The sequence below is a fragment of the Lissotriton helveticus genome, chromosome 2_2, assembly GCF_964261635.1.
Source record: "Lissotriton helveticus chromosome 2_2, aLisHel1.1, whole genome shotgun sequence".
Lineage (NCBI taxonomy): Eukaryota > Metazoa > Chordata > Amphibia > Caudata > Salamandridae > Lissotriton > Lissotriton helveticus.
Genome location: NC_136060.1, coordinates 279,699,379 through 279,721,763, shown reverse-complemented (window position 1 = coordinate 279,721,763; position 22,385 = coordinate 279,699,379).

Below are 22,385 nucleotides of genomic sequence, written 5' to 3'. Positions count from 1 at the left end.
AGCTGTTTCATTGTAAACCGTCCGAACACCTGACAGAAAGCCTCGGATAAAATACTAATCATTGCTAAGACCTATTTATTTTATTTTTATTTTGCGTGTTTGTAGAGCGCTAGAATAGACTCCCTGGGGAGTATCTCCGCGCTTTATGACTGCCGAACCTACAGGAGAACAAGTTACATAACTGCAATCCAATTCTGAGACTGTATAGTTAGCCCTGGAACAGGAACGTCTTCAGCTTTTTCCTGAAGGCCAGATGATTTTCAAGCTGCCTAAGCTGGAGAGGGAGGCCATTCCAAATCTTCGGTCCCCTTACCGACAGAGCCTTACCCCCTTGTCTTGCCCGCTTGATCCTAGGAATCATAAGAAGCAATTGATCACTGGACCGTAGAGCACGGGAAGGGACATACGGCACAAACTTGTCTGCCAGATAAGAGGGACCCAAACCATGAAGTCCTTTATGTATCGTACAACAGATCTTAAAGGTGACTCTCTGACGAATGGAGAGCCAATGAAGCCTGGCAAGAAGTGGTTTTGAAGGTGTTCTGGGAGGAGCATTTACCACCAGCCTAGCTGCAGTGTTCTGCACAACCTGCAACCTGTCCAGATCCTCCTCATTAGCTGACAACAAGAGACCATTACAATAGTCGAGACGACTGATAACCAGCGCCTGGACCAGGGTCTTTCTAATGGTGTCTGGAAGCAGTGGGAAGACTCTGCGCAGTAGTCCTATAGTTCGAAAACAGGACCCCACAATGTTGGTAACATGCTGCTTCAGGCTGAGTTCTTGTTCCAGACAGACCCCTAGGTTCTTGACTATCTGCTTAGGCTCAGGGACTGGGCCAAGGTCTAAAGGCCACCAGTCAGGAGCCCAGCAGATTTTAGCCTCCCCAAAGAGCATAACCTCTGTCTTTGAAACGTTGCACTGCAACTTGTTCAAAGACATCCATTGGGAAACTGCTCTCATCCCCTCAGAGAAAGAATGTAATACCTCTGGAGTTAGATGGTCAAAGGGAAAGAGCAGCTGAGTATCGTCAGCATATGACACTGGGCAAAAACCAAAGGCTCTCAGGATATTCGCCAGGGGGGCCACATAGATGTTGAATAATGTAGGGCTCAAACAAGAGCCCTGTGGCACCCCCTTAGTAATCCTGGTCTCCTTGGATCGAAAATCTCCCATGGTGACACATTGGGTTCGATCCAGAAGAAAGCTCTTTAGCCAAGCCAATGCCATGCCCCCTAGTCCAGTCTCAGTCAGGCGCTCGACCAAAATTTCATGTGAGATGGTATCAAAAGCTGCCGATAGATCCAGCAGCACCAGGACAGCTGATGTTCCTTTGTCCTGGAGCATGCGTAGATCATCGGTAATTGACAGCAATGCTGTTTCCGTGCTGTATTTTGGTCTAAAGCCCGACTGAGATGGATCTAGTGCACCAGTGTGTTCCAGGTGATTAGACAAGTGCTTGTTGACATGCTTTTCTATGAGCTTTCCCAAGAATGGTAAGAGGGAAATGGGTCTCAAGTTAGTCATGTCAGCCCACGCAGTGGCGATATTCTTGCGGATGGGTCGCACTTGGGCTCTCTTCCACTCTAAAGGGACACAGCCTGTATCCAGAGAGAGGTTGACCAAACTTTGGATTTCTGGTGCCAATATGCTCCTCACTGCAATCATCACTCTCGGTGGAAGCTGATCCATAGGACTCCCACTTTTTATAGTTGTAATGAGTCCCTCCACTTCAGCCACAGTGATGTTAGGAAAATTAGTGAAGGTGGGGGCGAGGACCTTTTTACTCGCTGGGACCACAGTGGGAAAGATAACATGTCCAATGGATGCTATGGAGACATGAATCTTTTCATAGATGGTTTCAATCTTGTTCGTGAGGAAGCAGGCAGTGTCGTCACAAAGTTGTTGAGATGAAGTGTCAACACTCTCACATGCTGCCGGCTTCAGGAAGGAGTTCAGTATCTGGTAGAGAGTCCTCGGCGCATTTCCTACCGCCTCTAATTGTGAGGTGATATGTTGTTTACGGGCTGTTCGAATAGCTTTATGATATGATTTTAGCGCCGTCTGATACTCCCCTTTATCTGACTCCAAATGAGATGTACGCCAGATTTTCTCTAGTTTCCTAGTCCTACGTTTCATGGACCTTAAGTCCTCTGAAAACCACACCTCCTGATTTTTCGTCGGGCGGGTCTTAAAGGTTTTCATTGGAGCTATATGCTCAATGGCAATGGTTACTGCCTTTTCATAATTTTCTAGCGCCACGTCGATATCGTTCGTTGTGACATAATCTTGAATAGAGAAGGCATCCCTCAAAGATTCGTTAGTTATCTTGTGCCATTGTCTCCGTTTCATAGGAATCTGAGTGGATCTTTTAGGAATAGGTCCTATCTCAGGAATAGAGAATTCAATCGTAAAATGGTCAGTCCATACATTTACGATAGGGTCAGAGCACTCAATTCCAGGAAACCTGGACAAGATGAGGTCCAGAGTATGTCCAGCCCTATGGGTAGGTCCTGTATTACGGAGCAGGAATCCCAATGAAAAAAGATCATTTAAAAAGTCCTGGGTTTCTTTTTCCTCCTTTAACTCTGCATGTATATTAAAATCACCCAATAGTAAGAAGTCTTTATCTCCATTAACATGGGGGGCCAATAATTCCAATAACATATTGGAAAAATTGTTCATGGGTCCAGGAGGCCGATAGATCAGAGCACCATTCACAAAACATTTTGGCGAGGTACAGATTTTAAAAACCAGCATCTCGATCTTTGCAGAGCAATATTGCTCGAGAATGGAGACCATAATGCTATCCTTGTGCACAATGGCTAGGCCACCTCCCATTTTTATGGGTCTGTCCTGGCAGATGATTTTATATCCCTCCGGTATTCCCAAAGTAATGGTAGGTGCAGTGTGGGGCTTTAGCCAAGTTTCGGTGAAGAAACATAAGTCAGGTTCTGCCTCTGAGATGAGATCCCAGATCTGCATGTGATGTTTAGGCAGTGATCTGACATTACACAGCAGACATTTATTGTGGGAACCTATATTGGTAAGAACTGGGGGGGCAGGCACAGCAAATAACTCCATCCGAGGCGGAGCATCCATGCTCTGAGAATGACAATTTTTACAGGAAAAGGGCCCTTCCAGGAACTGACCCTTGTAACACACAGAATCACCGAGCAAAGATGTATGTACATGGTGAAGTGCGGCAGCCGAATATGTAATATTATGCATACGAATAACACTTATAAGTACAGGGGTAACCAACCTGAGCCCAAGCCCCTAGCCCCGTCCAGGCACCTATTCTACCAAAGTCTTAGAATCCACATTTTTCCTTCTAAAGGAACTCAACATCCAATCTTTGCTGTTCTCACCCGACACTAAGCTAAACACACATCCAAGCCGTGTTTCCATAAATTGGAAATGGACACTCACAAGTAATGAATCATACGCCTCCCACACAAGCAGAAGCATCATAAGTGAAAAAGAAATAATACCTAGCTGTCTGGGAGCAGCAAACAAACTAGAAAGATCTGAAATATTGGGATGTTTATGTAGACTGCTGTTCAATGTTCTGGAATGTCTAAGCCTTTAATTGCTGTGATGAGTAATAAAAGGTTTTAATGCATAAAGATTGCCTCCAGTCTTTAACTAAGGATCAGGCAGGTACATTTTATTTAAGCCTTTTATATTAGACGTTATACTCAATGTAAATTTATCTACAAATAACGATTTTAAGATAACTTGGAATTAGTTGTATTTGGGGATATATTGCCATCTGTACGAAGTCTTTTATAACATTGAAGGCAAGAGCCATGCAAACAAAATAATTAGAATTTATTGAAATAACTGAATGCATTTTACTGCAAATGCCCAGTTCACTGATTCTGTTCAGTGATACTTTAATTTTAACTTTATAGTTTAGCTGCCTAAAAATTATGTTGACAATATAATGAAGAAAATGCTAAATCTGTATGCAGAGTGATATTTGTACAGCTGATTTTTTTCATTCTTCTTGTAGGGCAAGTGATGCATCGTCATTAGCTCATATCAGGCAAGCCGGATCCCCATACATTCCTAACTTTGTGAGTTCATCATTGTCTGTGGGTTTCAGAATTTTCCTCTCCATATACATTTTAATTTTAAATGTAAAGCTTTGGAAAAAGTTCGGTCTGAATATACAGTAAACCTGAAAACGTATGGTGAATAAACTGGCCTTTGTGTGATTCCAGATTTTGTGTTTTTCCATTCCACCATATTTTTTGCGGTCGACAGTTAAAAATCTTTGCTCAAGATTGGATGGCTTTCTTGTCCATTTAATTTCCCTGCTCATTATTCAATGGTTTTCTTTATTCCTGTGCTCATAACAGCCATGAGCATTTCTGTATCACATTGCTTCTGATTGGACAACCACTACTGACTCCAGGAACTATTTTGTTTATTTAGTTTTGAGCGCACCATGGAAACACATGACCTTCAACGCGCTCTCCACCCCAGTATGAGCATCCTCCAGCCCCTTGGATTGCCCAATTATCTGTTTACATTGTGATCCCTTTCTGTCTATTCTTATCAGGAAGTATTAAAAATAGAGCTGATGAGGAGAGTATGTCTTTAAAACGAAAGATGCTTTACAAACCTTGCATTTCTAGCACAATCAGAAAGGGGAACACCCACACTTTGAAAACAGCAACACATAAAAAACATAGGGAGACATAAAATATCAATCCTTAAGAAACGTTTTAGAAATGTGCAATTATTCGAGTGGAACCGTATTCTACCTAGCGGTTGCCGCAAAGTTCCTTTTGGTCACATGACTTTGTACGCATGCCACTGCTAGGGCACTGCCATAGCTGATGGAGCAAGGTTTCGTATGAAAGAGAATTGCTCGAATGCAATCCTCTCGAATAATGTGTAATACTGTAATCAATATGTTCATAAATACTAATATTGCATTACCTTCTGTATACAGAATCTAGGGGAAGCTTGTCTATGTGTATTACTGATAAGTAACCCGAGTGACATAAAATGGCTGCCGAAAATGCACGAATTTTCTGCACATGCGTCAACTGCTTTTACGTAGTATGACGTCCTTAGCTTTGGTGGGAAAACTTTGCAGCTGCGCAATAGCTACTAAGATGGCCGCTTGAAACTCACATGTTAATGCACATCCTATGCTTAAACTAAACCTTGCACATTTATTGAAAATTGCTAATGTGAAATGTTAAATAATTTAATGGGATTAGGAGTAGGAATAAGTGGTATACAGTGCATTCATTTATTTTTGTATTTTAACGTCTTTTTCTAACTTTATTATTAGTTCGTATTTGGGCCTGGAGGGTGACTGAATTCCCTATCCCACCTGACTTGTGCGCAAGCGCACCCAAAGCACGTCCGGGACAATGATGAGACAAGTTGAAACTCAGCTGGGTCGCTCTAGCAAGAAGCGATTGGGTACCACACCTCTCAACCCGAAGAGGAAAGGAAAGAAGTCACAATTCATATACAATGTATTGATCATAATGTGAAATGCGGGTGGGAATAAAGCTTGGGAAAGTAAATTAAAGGGGCGGGAATAATGAACAAAGAACTAAAGAAAAAACATTACATTAGTATGGTGTGATGACCACTGCCCATCTCCTTGTCCAATCAGAAGTAGGGTTTTTCACAAATATTGAAACATTGGGGGTGGTACGTACACATAGAATACTATAACTAAGGTAGGTTTAGTCAGTTAGATGTCACAGACACCCATCACCAACGCCGATGATGGCGGATGCCACAGAGGTCAGAGACACTGTCCGAGCACTCGGATAGAAGACACGAGAGAGAGAAAAAAAAGACGGAGACATTGCTGAAGAAGAATTCGATCATCTAGAGGGGGAACACGGAAGAAATTCGAGAAGGCACATCTAAAGAAGGGGAAGAATTGAGGAGAGTAGTGCCAGAGAGGGGAGCGACACTGGCGTTACATCTAGAAGAGGTCATCTATCCTAACCTGAACCTGTCCTGATCTTTTGGCTCCTGACCAACTCAGGGGTCACTATCCAGCTCCTTGGCCAGGGTTGGCCCTCACACCATTCTAAGTAAATATAATTCTGTGCAGTATGTCCTTGTACTGCTCTCTGTTTCCACCCTTTTCACGTTCCGTCATCATGAGATCTTAACTGAGACTTATTTGTTCTATTTTTAATTATTACCTTCAAGAGAACGGTGTATGACGTCTATTGGTATTTGACTCACAAAATTATTGATTAGATAGAAATGTTAAAACTCTCTCTTGAGTCTTGGTCATTTGAAGAATAAAGTTTAATGACATTTTACCTATTCAACTAACAACCTGATCTACTGACCACAGGAAATTAAATGGTGATAGGGTTGGTAAAATTGGTAAAGGTGAAATCATCACACAAGAATATCAAAATTGATCGCAGTGGTAATTATCAGCTTTATTTGTGAATGTTTATGGGCCCAGGTGAGTATAATAGTATATGAGTAACCCAAGCTGGTAGGTACGCAGTTAACTTGATAGCAGAGTTATGGTTAGGCTTTAGTTGGTTAGGTAGATATTGTGTATTGAATCATTTATGTATTAACCAAAACCCGTATGTATTGTTCTATGTTGTCCCGGGAATATTGAATAGCAGGTGGTATTGGAAGCCATACTGCAGTGAAGTTACTTCCCATGATGAAGAAAGTGTGAAAAGTTATGTAAAACTTGAAGCATTAATTTAGGGATTATTTCTTTGTATAAAAGTGAGAGTGATTTGTAGGAAAAGATTTTGCTGATGAAACTTTGGTCTTATATCACCTAGAAAGGGTAATACTGAAGGAGTAGCTGGTTATTTTATGCTTGAGTGAAGAGTAAGCGGAAGAGGTTATACTCGTAGTGTATGAAGGGTAAGCGGAAAGTTTTTCTCGCAGCAGGAGAAAATGACTTTACTTTGAAATTAGTAAATCTGGCACAGTAGCGAATGTTTCTACGTTGGTAATTAATGTAATGTGTATATAAAATTGCAAGAAATGAAGTTTCGCATTACCTTGTGAAAAGAGGGGTCAGTTGCGGGTGCTGCACTGACGTCACTGAGAGCCACGCTGGGATTGGTCGAGACAGCGGGCGTGTAGCTGATGTGAAGCAGGCATCAGTGGAGAGGAGCAATACTGATATCACTGAAAAGCCGTGCAAACATTGGTTAAGCTAATAAGCAAAACAGAAGTTGATTGATCATTAGAATAAAAGACGCTCTGGTATTGGAGAAGCATTAAGAGCAAAGGCGAACATCTGATTAGTCATCAAAATAGAAGCCCCGATAATAATAGGCAGTGGGATTTGTATGTGGAGATATGTTCCGACCATAATAGGGACTCGTCCAGATAGAAGATTTATAGGGTTTTCTCATGAACAGTATATTAAAGGAAATTCACATAAAATGTATGAAGAAAAGAGAAAAATGTCATTTATGCAGAATTGGTTTTTTTTTTCTAAAAGGATAAACCCATTAAAACTAGAGAAGGAATTCTTATTCCTCCTCCGCAAATGCCTGCATCATACATGATGAAGGAGAGAGGCTATCATACCTGTGTCTGGCTGGAAAATTAGATAGAATATACAAAAGATGATGGAATATTAGCATTTCCTGAGTTCAGAACATTTAATGGAAAATCTTACATAATTTCCGAACTCGCATGAATGAGTTCGAACCAAGACCTAGATTGACCCAGTACGAAGCTTTAGAAGAATGGGAAACTGTAGCATTTGAATGTGATAGATCACGAAGTAATAAGAACCAGAGTACATTTTATCCCAAGTTTCCTCGTGAAACTCAAGATAGTCAGATGAAACAATGGAGACAAGCTATGGTGGTGGAAAGATTATATCCTGTACTGACGACAGAAGAACAGATAGGAAGTAAATGTACAGAGAAAACAAAACATTTAGTGATAGGCAGTGGAGATTCAGAAGACAATTATTTTGAAGATATTTTAATGAAAAATCCTCCACCCTACCAAGAAGAGTCAAATAGAACTACCCCTAGTGCCCCGATTCAAAAAACACCTTTAGTTCCGCCGGTTGTACACAAGACTATAATGGAAAGGGCACTCCAAGAAAAAGAAAAGTAAGTGATGAATAAAAATAGAAGTGAATTAATTCAGATAATAACCCAGCTGAACACAAATCCTGAAGCCCTAATGATACTGGTGACTGTAGATCCCTTTGTTCCCTTACATGGAGATAAGCAAAATTGTCCTAAAACACCTGTCATGACTACTCTGATCATGCAACCTAGAAAAGAAAATATAATAATTGATGATCAGACCAGTGATTTGAATCAGTAATTTCTTTAATGGATTTGCCAATAGGAGAGCCAATAAATGATTCATTCAGAAAAGTCACACCAGGATGCTCGAAAGAAGTGAGAGTTGAGACACCTACAGGAACGAAAACTGCCACAATGGTAACCCCAGAAGAAATAGAAAGATGGACACGAGAAATAGATAGACCAAAACTCCAACCAAAGGTATTAGACATATTTAAGTTAAGAGTTGAATTGGAAGAAATGATACCTGGGAATGTCGGAATGGAAATATTAAACACCTTTAGTGAGGAAGAGTTGTTGTTCATATGCAGAAGTATCACTCGAAATACAAAAATATTTCATGAAAAATTGATGAATTTGGCTTCAGAAATGTGAATTGACATAGGGAAATACAAACCCTATAGAGCAGAATTTTCTGATAAAGATTTAGAAAACATGAATGTGCAAGGAAGGAAATTGCAGAGAAAAGAGCTATTAACTCTGTTACGAAAATGGGGAGATTTAGACAGATGGAAAACTAGGTGGACAAAGAAAAAGGAAGACTCACAGCTGAATCGAACAACATCTGAGTACTTAATGAAAGAAACAGAAAAGGTTGAAAGTCTGTGCCCAATGAGAGAAGTACCAGGAGGAGGTTATTTACATGTCCCATGGACACGGCAGGATATTTTATCTTTTACTAATGATTTCCCCAAGTGGAGAGAAAATCCAGTAGAATGGTACAGGCAAGTTGAAAGGTTTGTGAAGGTTTCAAAAGTGTTGTTGAAGGACTTGGATGGTCTATTCGACATAGTTGTACCTGCAGATGTATGGACAGAATGTAAAACTACAATAGATTGGCTCAATGATGAGTACCCGAGGGATGAAAAGACAGGAGCCGTCAGAAGAAGTAATGAAAAAATATCACCAGGTAATTACTTTCCTGAAAGGGAAGATTCCCCCAAAAGAAAATGATTGGATAAAAATGGACAGAACAACTCAAGAAAAGGAAGAGTCAGTACATGCCTACTATGTACACCTTTTACAGGTGTTCAAGAAATACATGGGTTTGAGAATATTGGAGACAGACACATGACACATTTTGTGTATTGGTTTGTGTCTGGGTTAAGGTTGGACAGATCGCAAATGATTAAGCAGCACATGTTATGCTGGCAAGCGAAGCCCATAGATGAAATTCTCAAGTACCCAAAGTACTGTGGAGATGAAATAGATAATAGACAAAAGAATTTAGAGGAAAAAGTAATGTGGGCCCAAGTTAAATTGGCAGAACAGCAAGAACTCAAATTAAATAATCAGGTCGGAAATCAAGAAAAGGGGCAAGGCCAAGGTGGAACTATTGGGGGTAAACCAAGAGGGCAATTGAGTAGGGATGAGGCAAAGAAAAAGTTTCCCTGTCACGGGCGCGGAAAATTGGGGCATTGGAAAAACTAATGTAAACTTATACAGAATAATAACACCGTAAATCAAAATTTAACTCCACAGACGCAGAATGAGGTGTTAGTGAGACAATCACAGCAGGTTATAAATCTACAGTCATTTGCCACCTGCTCCTATGCCAAATTTTGTGAGTCAAGCCAAGTACAGTGTGGACATCGGATTCCAGGAAGGAAGTAATAAGAAAAATGTTGTATCACCACAGTTTCTTTTGCAGGATTCCTATTTTGACAATGATATACAATGACGGTGCCTGAGAGGGGAGGAAGAGGAGTGGGTACTTGGCGCATCCTTGCCAGTAGATCAGTCAGGTCCATATATAGATGTGTTGAAAATGGCAATGTATATGTACATAAGCGGCGTTCATTTGTGTTCACTGTACCCCTTGTTGTAAGCAGAACGGATATCGCTAAACCCTGACTGTATTATCCCGCCAGCATAGACCCATGCACACACGTACACGACAGCCATTTTAGGCACCATGGCCTCTCTGCCCATTTGTTCCCGACACCCCTCCCCGCGCGCACTGCTCATGCATCGGCCACAAGACCCTCTCCCTCTGCGTGACCCTACTCTAGAAGTAGCCCTCCTGCTTGACCCACACCCCTCATTTCCTCCCAAGAACACCCTTACCCTCAGCTGACGACCCCCCGACCCCCCGGCTGCACTTGGCCTCTCGACCCGGTCCCAAGTCCTAAGACCAAGCCTCGTGAATGTACACCCCCCCCCTTTTCCTGCCCAGCATAACAAAACCGTGATACACCAGCCAAAGTGCACGATCTTATCGCCTGCCCAACCTTTGATCTGATCATCCCCTCCTGCCCTCGTGTCCTGTAGGAATGTCCGGCTGAGAGATCACAATCTCTTGTTACATTCAGGAGGGGAGGATGACATCTGACCGACTGGTATGGGAATAAGCCTGAAGCTGGGATTCCAAGCATGCTTTTTCCTACTTCAAAGTGTCTTTATTGTAATAAGGAATGTTTGTGCATCATAAACATGTGTATAAAAGACGAAGCCTCAGAGAAAAGAGATAGATGAAGGGGGGTGGGTGGGAGGAGAGAGCACCTCCTGAAGACACTATGCGAGTGTCCGAAATGACAGGCTCCCCTCATGAAAAATAAAACTCTGTTCTTGTTTTCCTGCTGCCAGCGCCCGTCTCTTTATTTGGTAATTGTTCAAGATGGGAACTAAGAGGCGTCCTGCGCCAGCAGCCCGGGCATCAGGTGCGTTATGGGCTGACTTTTCCACAATTGGCGTCCCAACGCGGGGCCCATCAGCGACATAAGGTCCGGTAAGAGAGGTCCAGACGATGGGGTGAACATCTAAACGATTGGAGTATACCTGCCTTGAGAGGGCCCTCGCCCGGCTGCCGATCGAATGCACTTCACCGATTCTGAACGGACCTCTCTCAAATGACCTACTGTCCTGACTGGAATCCCACAGGAATGCTGCGGTAAAAACATGGAGAAAGAGAACGATTGGGCGCTGGAAAAGGGAAGGCGAAGAATTGCCCACACGGTCCGGTCCGGGTAAGATTAAGTAGGACATCTTTACGTCCGATTGGTAGGATGGCTTTATCCATCTGATTGATTGATTGATTGTACTTGAAGTATTGGTTCTCTTTGAGACATTTTCTATTTGCAAACAGCGACGAATAGGAACGTTCCCCTCTCTTTGCAAATAGTTAAGGATAGGTAATGCAGACGTTTGTCCCCCATTGTAATCCGTCATGCCTATTTTTCTCCCCACTGATTGTTTGTTATCGATTTTTATCGATTATTGCTCTTTGAGATATTCTCTGTCTACAAACAGGGAAGAATAGAAATATTCCGTCCCCTTTGCAGATAGTGAAGGATAGGTAATGCAGATTTTTGTCTCCGTTGTAATCCGTCATGCCTGTTTTTCTCCCCACTGATTGATTGATTGTCTGGACATTTATTGTTCAAGGAATAGTTCTTTTGAAGCATTTTTCTGTTTGCAAATAACGTAGAAAAGAAACATTCTGTCTAATCTTTGCAAGTAGTGAAGGGTAGGTAATGCGGACCTTTGTCCCCCGTTGTAATCTCCCGGGCCTATCTACTCCCCACTGATTGGTAAACTAGTTCCACCCGGACCATTTATTAGAGGTAGGTCATCTGGCTCGACCAGAGGGCACCCCTAATAAAAAGGACATATGCAACAATAACGAAGTAATAACCATATCCTGTTAACAGAAACTTTAGCATTAAACACGGTAGGAAAAAAAGGGAAGAAAGAAATAAGAAAGCAAAATCAGTAGGCCACTGATGAGTTTTTGATTTCGCTACAAATAAGAAAACGTTAGAAATAGCTCACGATGAAACACATGATTTCGCTAGAAATAAGAAACGTTAAGAAATAAGTCCGTAATAAGAAACATGAAAATGGTGAGAGAAGCCAAGCTTGACATCACGGCAGCCACGAGGCAACTAGGCTTCGCCACCCCTCACTGCTCCAAACATGTCTGTCCCACCGCCTGCCACGCCCCAATAACGGTAACATGAGACAGATACAAGTCAACAGATACCTACCCCCATTCTGGAAACTCCCGAAGTGCAACAGGTTCGCGGCTACGCCCATCCGGAAGAGGAGATCTTCGGCACGTGTAGGGCGGGTCCTGCTGCCAGCCGTCGGCCGGAGGTCGTCGAGTAAGGTGGGCCAAAAGAGGAGCCGAGGCCGACGGGATCCGGGCGTCCCCTCTTCTTTCTTCAATAATGGCTGCGACAACACGGGGGGGGGATGTCTTGCTCATGCCACTGACCCCCCCCCTCGCATCTCCTGGTCCAGCCACGGCCTGGTAGAAGCTCCCCGTCCGGCCCAGAAGCGGCGCCTTGCAGGCCACCGGGGGGGGGATGTCTTGCCTATGCCTCCGACCCCCCCCCTCTCATCGTCTATCATGAATATTAGCGCAGAGAAAAACGGCGTGGGGTGCGCTGGGAGGGAGAGGCGGCGCGAATGAGCCTCTCCCACCTCCCCAGGTGGAGGCCCCCAGCGGCACCCCCAACGCTCCACTCACCCGACAAGGGTTCGCCCACTCGTAAAATGGCGGTCGACCCTGCTGGAGCGGGCCCGGCGTGAAGAGATGGCCCGGTTGCTTGTTGATTAAGAAATGAGTCCCACCATCATAAGTGTTCTCCTCGACTTTGAAGATTCTATAAGAGCCACGGGGGCCCCCGACCCCCGCAGACACCCCCGATGGGGAATGACTGCCATGATTGTCCGCGGAACGATGAAGATGTGGCCGCGAGACGTCGGCGCTCCCATGCTGACGCCAGCCTCAGTTTGAATGACTAAAATCCTGCACACTACAGTTCGGATCAGTTCCGGTGAAAACCCAGTATGACCCGGTAGGAAACAATTGTTGCCTCCCTCCCCCTTTGACTGATGGTTCATACGGCCGATCCTTTCTGTTGCCCTTTAACGGAAATTTTGGACTGCCGAAAGAGGCTCTGGGCCAACCACGAGTTGGTGGAGATTTTGACTATGCCTGGATCTGCCTGGCTGCTCCCAAAATGGCTCTGGTACAAATGAAACTTTCAACTCCTTGTTGTACCCCGATTGCTCCGCCTTGGTGTCATGAAATATGTATGCAGTTTTTAACCACAATGAATTGATATGGGATGGGTACTGATTATGTGTTCGGACAATGAATTGAAGTGAGATGGGTGCTGATTGAACATTCGGACAATGACTTGTTGTTGAAGTTTTGGTGCACCATGATTATTGAAAGTTCGAATTTCAACACTTATGATACTCGCTCACACTGAAATTCCGATACGATTTTATTGCACTTGTCGCACTTTTTATTATGAAATCAACGACCACCGACTCCATTAGGTTTTTTACTAATAAGTATCCCCACATGTACAATTCTGGCCGGCCCACTGGGTTGTAGGCCTGTATTTATGCACCAACATTTTTTATTAAAGATTTTTGGAAAAAGCAAACGTAGTTGTCACGCGTAAATTGGTAAGTTTCGAATAAATGACCACTATTTCCGATATAACTAGATTACAAGTGAAATGGCTCAGCTCGACTAGTTAAGGGTTAAAAAGTATAGTACGCAGAAATATTGCAAATATGAACGGTCCAGGTTTTTGTTGTATGTGTTTTCCCTTTTTGTGCAAGCCTAAAGCAACTGCTAAAGATCCTGGTATTTAGCCAATACTTTATATGCTACCTGTGTCAGGAAAGTTGCTTTAAGAATGCCCCTAAGTCGCCCCGAAGGAGTGCCACCTAACCCCCCTAGTACGAACGACAACGACACCGTACCACTGTAGGTTATCCCTTTTTCTCCAAAGGAGAGCACAAGCTCGCCCCCCACGTTGCACCGACTGCCCTTTGTTCTGACCCACCCCCCTGCACACGATCCGTAATATCACACTTGGGCGACCTATGCTATCCACAGGCTTCCGATAATCATCTCTCCCACACTAAACGGTCCACCTGGGCTCTAATGCCAAGTTGGCAGGGACTGCGTCCAGTGGAGATAGCCCGAGTATATAGTAAGTAAAAGCCTTTTCGAGTTTATGCGCGCTGATGTGTTTTTAAAATGCTGCCCCCGCCCCCCTTCTTTTTCCCTCTTTCTGCAGGTCACATCGGAACGTCGACTAAAGTACGAAAAGGAAAATGGTGATCTGGCGGACAAAGATGGGAAAAAGTGGGTTCGATTATGATACATACACACGACAAGCGGACAATGGCTATTTCTCTCCCTGAACTTAGCGCTTGGGAGGACAGCCTGAAGCGGAAACTACAAAATATGACTTCGCTTGGCACCCCGAATAATACAACCAAGAATGACATGCACTAATGAATAAATTACTACGTTTAACTAAATAGGGAAAATTCAAGGAATAGCCGAGGTGAGGTTTACCCGAGTACCCTCCTCTTGGAGGACTAGGAATGTTGCCAGTGTTTAAAAATCTACTACCTCCTTTCGCACCCTCATAGACATGAAACTCAAAGCTGCCCTATTGTTCTCCCATCTGACACCCACTGTGGCCTCAGCCCACCGTGAGCATTAGCCCGACCAGGTTAGTTCTTGACCAATTGCCAAAGGCATATAAGTGTATGCAACCAAAGCCACCAGTGAAGGCAGCCGACGATAAAAAGAGAAGAAAAAGGTAAAAAGAGCTTAGGATGCTAAGGATGCGCAGCATACAGGAAGAGAACATTTTGGCCAATAGCTGTTCTATGTTTTGTCTTGGATTTTTGTATATAATACCAGTCACTGTTCTATGTTTTGTCTTGGATTTTTGTACATAATACATGTACTGTCTCCCCCGCCTGAGTTTGTGTGTACGTAATGTATGGATCTACGTCGTCCCTCTGCCTGTGTTTCCGTATTACTTGACCCCTGCTGTTCTGTGTTGTGTGCACACTGAATGGCCCATTATTGTACACGTTTCTCTTTCTCTTTCTCTCTTTCTCTCTCTCTCTCTCTCTCTCTCTCTCTCTCTCTCTCTCTCTCTCTCTCTCTCTCTCTCTCTCTCTCTCTCTCTCTCTCCATGTCATACGTGTACCGAATGGTTCGTTTAGAGTGCGGACGACTCTCTCTCTCTCTCTCTCTCTCTCTCTCTCTCTCTCTCTCTCTCTCTCTCTCTTTCTCTCACTCTCTCACTCTGAGGGTTCCCCTGTTCCCTCCTCCCTTGTATGGTAACATTGTGCCCCACCGGCACACACCTAATTGGGTCTCTTTGAACACAAAGGTGTTTGGCAAAATTGACAGAAACTAAAACGATTGTAACTTACCATATTACTACCTCTCCTTTCTGCAAAACGATAGAACCCGAGTTGGTAATGAAAGAAAGGACAGGTAAGACGACTGATGTCCCCTAATCTGGCCTTTTTATAGGGGGACTATAACGTCAATGGTCTTCTGTTTTTCAGTTCATTAGAAATGCAATTCCCAATGCCCAGATTGCCTCACCCCTCTGCACTTAAGTGCGGATGTCCAAAGCGTCCTCGCTTCTCCCGATTGACCCCAGCTCCCTGTCCAAAGCGTCCTCGCTTCTCCCGATTGACCCCAGCTCCCTGTCCAAAGCGTCCTCGCTTCTCCCGATTGACCCCAGCTCCATATCAGCTATCCCCGAAGCGTAATTGATTACCTTGATTAACCGTCGCTCCCCAAGAAAAGCATGTTTAACCTCTGCCCCCTCTCATGATGATGACCCCCTGCTTGCAAGAGTTAGCCGACCCCGAAGGGAAATGTAAGATTGTCAGTACTTGGGTTAAAAAGAAAAAGGTCGAGTCTCTACCTAAGGGCTCGATTCCGAGTTTGATATAATACACTGTCGATAGGAGTCCGATTTCTCTCCACGTACGTCACGAATGAACGCCAAATAGGCTTACGAATACAGTGGAAATGCCCTCCTACATACTCCACAAGTGATGACTTCTGACTGTGACCGATGAACCTATCCCCCACCTACTTAGGATTGGGGACGGAATTGAGATGTATAAATGTCTTCTCCTGCCAGTTTTTCTAAAACTTGTTTTGTACCCATTCAAAGATACAATCACCGGAGGAGAGGAGCTGGACGTGACGCACAGCCTGGCCACAGATCATGAAGCACGTGTGACCGCGACCAAAGGTGGAGTCGCAGAGCAACGAGACGCGGAACGAGGCACCACTCTCAAACTCGGCAGATGAAGGAATGAGGGGCTGCCTTGAAGCCCTCGATTTGCTGACCCACTCGTGCCTGAAGTCCCCGTCACTTTTGAGCCCGACTGATGGGCCTGCCTGCTCGTCGTCCTTTGCTCCTTTGGTCCCTTGGTTTGTTCAAAGATCTGATCCCACTCCGCCCTCTCTTCCCTTGATTATTCAACAACATCACCCTTTTCGCATAACTTTTGACTATAGAATAAGGTTTTGCCACGGAAGAAGAAAGACACGCAGGTGCCCAGCATAAGGCACCCCTAAAGAAGATCAGTTAGGAAACAGGACTGTGATCTAACAGCAGAGGACTGATCGCACCCTGCAACGCGTAAGGATGAATCCGAGCTGGACCTATAGCTCCACCGCCGGTGCTCCACAGCGCCAACAAAAGAAGACGGACTCTGTTAAAAAGACATTGTGACGAAGACCCCCCCCTTCCTGAACTTTCTACTCACCCGCTTGACTAATTGCTTGTATCGAACTGAATTCCTCCCTCAACCATTTTGTATTGCTTTCTAAAATGTTTCATCGGTCACTCATGTATTTAGTTTTCCAAAAGTTTCTTATAGCACTGACAAGACCCGTAGGTATCAGAGTACTCTTACTGTATGTTGATGTCACCGGAGAGAAAGTCTGAACTTGATTCTATAATGTTTCGGAACATTTTTCTTGATTGACCCCGACTAAGTATTATGCCGATCTCTAGACTTGTATGAATAACCCAACAAATGTAAAATCATATGTACCGCATTCCGCCTATCGTATCGACTGTATAGAACTGAACTAGCTTATGTAAAAAAGCGGCGACTGTTGAAAATGGCAATGTATATGTACATAAGCGGCGTTCATTTGTGTTCACTGTACCCCTTGTTGTAAGCAGAACGGATATCGCTAAACCCTGACTGTATTATCCCGCCAGCATAGACCCATGCACACACGTACACGACAGCCATTTTAGGCACCATGGCCTCTCTGCCCATTTGTTCCCGACACCCCTCCCCGCACGCACTGCTCATGCATCGGCCACAAGACCCTCTCCCTCTGCGTGACCCTACTCTAGAAGTAGCCCTCCTGCTTGACCCACACCCCCCATTTCCTCCCAAGAACACCCTTCCCCTCAGCTGACGACCCCCCCCCCCCGGCTGCACTTGGCCTCTCGACCCGGTCCCAAGTCCTAAGACCAAGCCTCGTGAATGTACACCCCCCCTTTTTCCTGCCCAGCATAACAAAACCGTGATACACCAGCCGAAGTGCACGCTCTTATCGCCTGCCCAACATTTGATCTGATCATCCCCTCCTGCCCTCGTGACCTGTAGGAATGTCCGGCTGAGAGATCACAATCTCTTGTTACATTCAGGAGGGGAGGATGACATCTGACCGACTGGTATGGGAATAAGCCTGAAGCTGGGATTCCAAGCATGTTTTTTCCTACTTCAAAGTGTCTTTATTGTAATAAGGAATGTTTGTGCATCATAAACATGTGTATAAAAGACGAAGCCTCAGAGAAAAGAGATAGATGAAGGGGGGTGGGTGGGAGGAGAGAGCACCTCCTGAAGACACTATGCGAGTGTCCGAAATGACAGGCTCCCCTCATGAAAAATAAAACTCTGTTCTTGTTTTCCTGCTTCCAGCGCCCGTCTCTTTATTTGGTAATTGTTCAAGATGGGAACTAAGAGGCGTCCTGCGCCAGCAGCCTGGGCATCAGGTGCGTTATGGGCTGACTTTTCCACAGATGGTAAGGTTGAAGGGAATGAAATCACCTTCTTGTTAGATACTGGTGCCACTCATTCTACTGTGAGAACAGCAGACATCCCAAACCTACCCCTCTCGGGAGAAGCGATCTAAGTAGTGGGCATTTCTAATAAACACATTAAGACCCCAATTACAAAACCAATGGAGGTACTTATTGGCAATTTTCAGAGATGCACAAGTTTGTGGTGTGTAACTCAAGTCCCGTAAACTTACTAGGAAGGGATTTATTGTGCAAAATGAATTGCACAATATTCTGCACACCGGATGGTGTTGCAATTCAGACCTCCGATAAAGACGGAGTCTACAAAATCATGTTAGCCAAGCAAGGAACAGAGGTGAATGAAATGTTTTCTATGATGACAAAAGACGAGCTACCAGATGAGGTCAAAACTACTGTAAATCCCGAAGTGTGGGATTTTAGCAGAAAAGAAGTAGGACTAACGGCAAATGTAGATCCACTAAAGGTAACTGTGAAGGAAGGTGCAGTTTATCCAAATACCCGACAATATAAAATTAGTCCGGAAATTAAAGCTAGTGTTGCAGCAGAAATTGATCGATTGGTTGAGCAAGGCATTCTGAAAGAAAGAATGAGTAGTCCTTGTAACTCACCCATAATTGGTATAAGGAAACCTACTGGGAAATATAGGGTGGTTCAAGATCTGGGAAAGCTTAATAAGATTGTCATACCATGTTGCCCTGTAGTGCCAAATCCAGCAGTAATTTTATATCAGATACCATGGACAGCAGGATGGTTTACCGTAATTGTTTCATGCCATGCCTTTTTCTCGATTCCATTGTATCCTGATAGTCATGTATATATTTTTTTAATCTGAGGAGCGTGTTTACGTTTGGAACCGTGTTCCTCACGGGTACACTGAAAGTCCTTCAATTTTTAACCACATTATGAAAAGATGTCTTGAATCTCTGGTGTTGCCCAGACAATCAGTCTTCATACATTGTATTGAAGACCTATTGGTCGTATTGAAAACCCGAAGTGACTGTGTTACTGATTCAATTGCGTTGCTAAATCATCTGGCTAAAGGTGGGCATAAAGTGTCACCAGAGAAATTACAGTTTTGCAGAAATTCAATCAAATATTTGGGACACCAAATAGAAAGAGGAGTTAGAAAAATGACGACAGAAAGAATGACAATAATAAGACAAATGCGATTACCACAAACCCAAAAAGAAATAAGGGTGTTTCTTGGAGTCAAAGGGTATTGCAGGCAGTGGATTGTGGGATTTCCATTACTGGCCAAACTTTTGACAAAAATGACTAAGAAACGAGCAAAAGATCCAGTAGAGTGGGATGATGAAAGCATGACAGCTTTCTTGAAGTTATGAAACTGCTTGTGTGAAGCACCTGCCCTTGGTATGCCAGATTATTCAAAAGAATTTGCATTGTTTTGCTATGAAAGAGATAATTGTGCACTCTCAGTCCTAACCCAGAGACATTGCCTAATGTGATGTCGTGTGGCATATTTATCTGCTACTTTGGACCCTGTGGCATCTGCACTGTCAGGTTGTCTAAAAGCTGTAGCTGCAACGTGCTTGAGTCTTGAACAATGCAAATCAATTTTAATGGGACACCCTGTAAAAGTGTACGTCCCACATTCAGTTGAAATTCTATTGACGAGAACACAAACTCAGTATCTTACTCCTAGTCAAGTGACAAAATATGAGCGAGTTATACTGGGGGCTGAGAACATGACCATAGTTAGGTGTACTGTTCTAAACCCAGCTACTTTGTTACCAGATCCATACCAGGAAGAAGTAAAAGATGAAATCGAACATGAATGTCTCGACATTACTGAACTCAGTACTAAAACCCGTCCAAATATACAGGAAGAACCCTTGAAGAATGCAGAACATGAGCTCTTTGTTTATGGCTCATGTATACGCCATGAAGACGGAGGATTGAGTGCTGCTTACGCTGTGTGTACATTGGCTGGAATAGTCGAAGCGTCGTATTTACCAGGAGTCAAGTATGCACAAGTAGCCAAATTAATAGCTTTAATTAAAGCTTGTAAAATTGGTTACGGGGTTGTTTACGACTTTGGCCAACTTTGGATGCAGAGGGATTTCATGACTTCTTCAGTGAGAGTACAGGTTACGTGGCACGTGCACTGACTCTTCTGTGACTTCCAAGACATTTAAAAATGATATAAACAGAGTTCTCCGAAAACAATGTATGTTTTACATCCAAAGAGATCTGCCCAATCCATTTCTAATGTTCATTCATATCACCACAGGACTATGGTTACCACTTTTAATTGAATTGGTTCATTGTGTAGTTCAATCTACATACTAAGGAGAGCATTGCTTGATGAATATGCAAATATTTTAATATATTTCACCCTCCCTACAACAGGCAAAGGTGACTAATTATTTTAGCTTATTTGTTGGAATCCACCTGCATTACTGTTTGGTACATGGTGTCTAGTGTCTTAATACCACAATTTACTTAACAATTGTGAAGGGGCACTGGGCTTAGAGAGTTTAAATTATTACCTGCCTTTAAGATCCTAGATCTAGAATCTAGGGGCCAGATGTACAACCATTCAAGCTAGCCTGGCTGATGAAGGCTAATACCAAGAACCAGGCCCAGGATGCCTATTTTCGGTCCAGGGAGAACCCAGCTTCGCAGTTCAGACTGGACTGTTCCTATGAGGAGCAGGGTCAAGACTGATTTTCATAGGGCTGGGTCCAAACTGTGGCGGCGTAGTGAGCAGAAGAACGATGGGTTTAACCCAGATCCCTTGACTGGGGGGTGAATGTTTGATTCATTCAGCATTCCGTCCATTATTTTTTACTGCTGCACTTTTCGCCCTAAGTGAAATTTGTATGCCCAGACATAGGTCCCTTGCTCGCTGTGCCACAGGATTCCAGCTAGCGTGGCTGATGAGGGTAATACCCCCAAACCAGTCCCAGGATGCTTGTTTCTGGTCCAGGAAGGACCCAGTTTAGCAGTTCGGGCTAGACTGTTCCCATGAGGAGCATGGTCAAGACTGATGGTTGGGTCCAAACTGGGGTGGCGTAGTGAGCAAAAGAATGATTGATTTAACCCAGATAGGAAGACTGGAAACTCAGGAGGAAGATTGAAGTCGTTTCGGGAAGCTGGACAGGATTGCGCACGTAAGTCAGACAACTGAACAGGAGCTTGCTTCTGCTGCTGCTGAGTTCCAAATTGCCAAGCAGGGAGTGGCAGGTGGGTGTGCCTTTTATATGCTCTGGATACAAAATGGCAGCCAAGAAGATTCCAGAAGGTTCTTGAGGTAGGTAACCTAGTGCTAGTGAGCCAAATCGTATTGTTGTTGAATTATGTGGACAGATGGTGCTTTAGTTTAAACACGTAAAAAACTAAATACTTTAATGTTAGGCCAAACTACTGTGTGCCATACAATTTACCATTGTGAGGGCCACTAAGAGTATGCAGCAGGGTTATCTATATTATGTGGCAAGACAAGGTACAAAAGGCAGTATCATGCAACACATTTACCAGCACTATTGCTTTCATCCGTGTGAATCACAGACAGCTTTCTTTGTTCAAATGTGTTTATTTTGTACTAAATTATGGAGCAAGTGCGGTAGATACTGCAGCCACAGAATCAATTAAAGCTACTGGCCCCTATCATTATTTGTTGTATCAGCAATCAATTCATAATTGGCAAAAAGATACATTTTGTAATTCCAATGGGTGGCCATTGCTAGCTGTATCATGAGGAGAACAGCTTTACCAATCTCAACTTTCCAAACACAGAATGTGGTTTTTTTTACAAGGCAAATTGTGTTTTTCTCTCAAATTCTACATTCCTAACTACATAATTATGTATTGTCCAGTTGTAACTTCAGACAACCAAAGGGTACAATTCAATAGCCACTTAAAATGAATTGCTCTTGTACCCACAACTGCATAGAAGCCAGGATGTATATGACACCTCTAGTCTAATTGTTTTTTTTCCTTTTTCTTCTCCTCCTTTTCCTTTCCTTTTTCTTCTTTCACCTTCTCTTCTTCTCTCTCTATTGATCACTTGGGTTAGCATCTTGATACTCCATTAGGAATAAAAACCTTTTGTATGCTTTTAGACACGTTGTATGTTTGCTTTACATATATGATGTGCTAACCCTGAAACAGCATTACTCTGTATCTCTTTTATGGAAATCAATAAAGTATTTTTTTAATTAATTGTTCAATAAATATTTC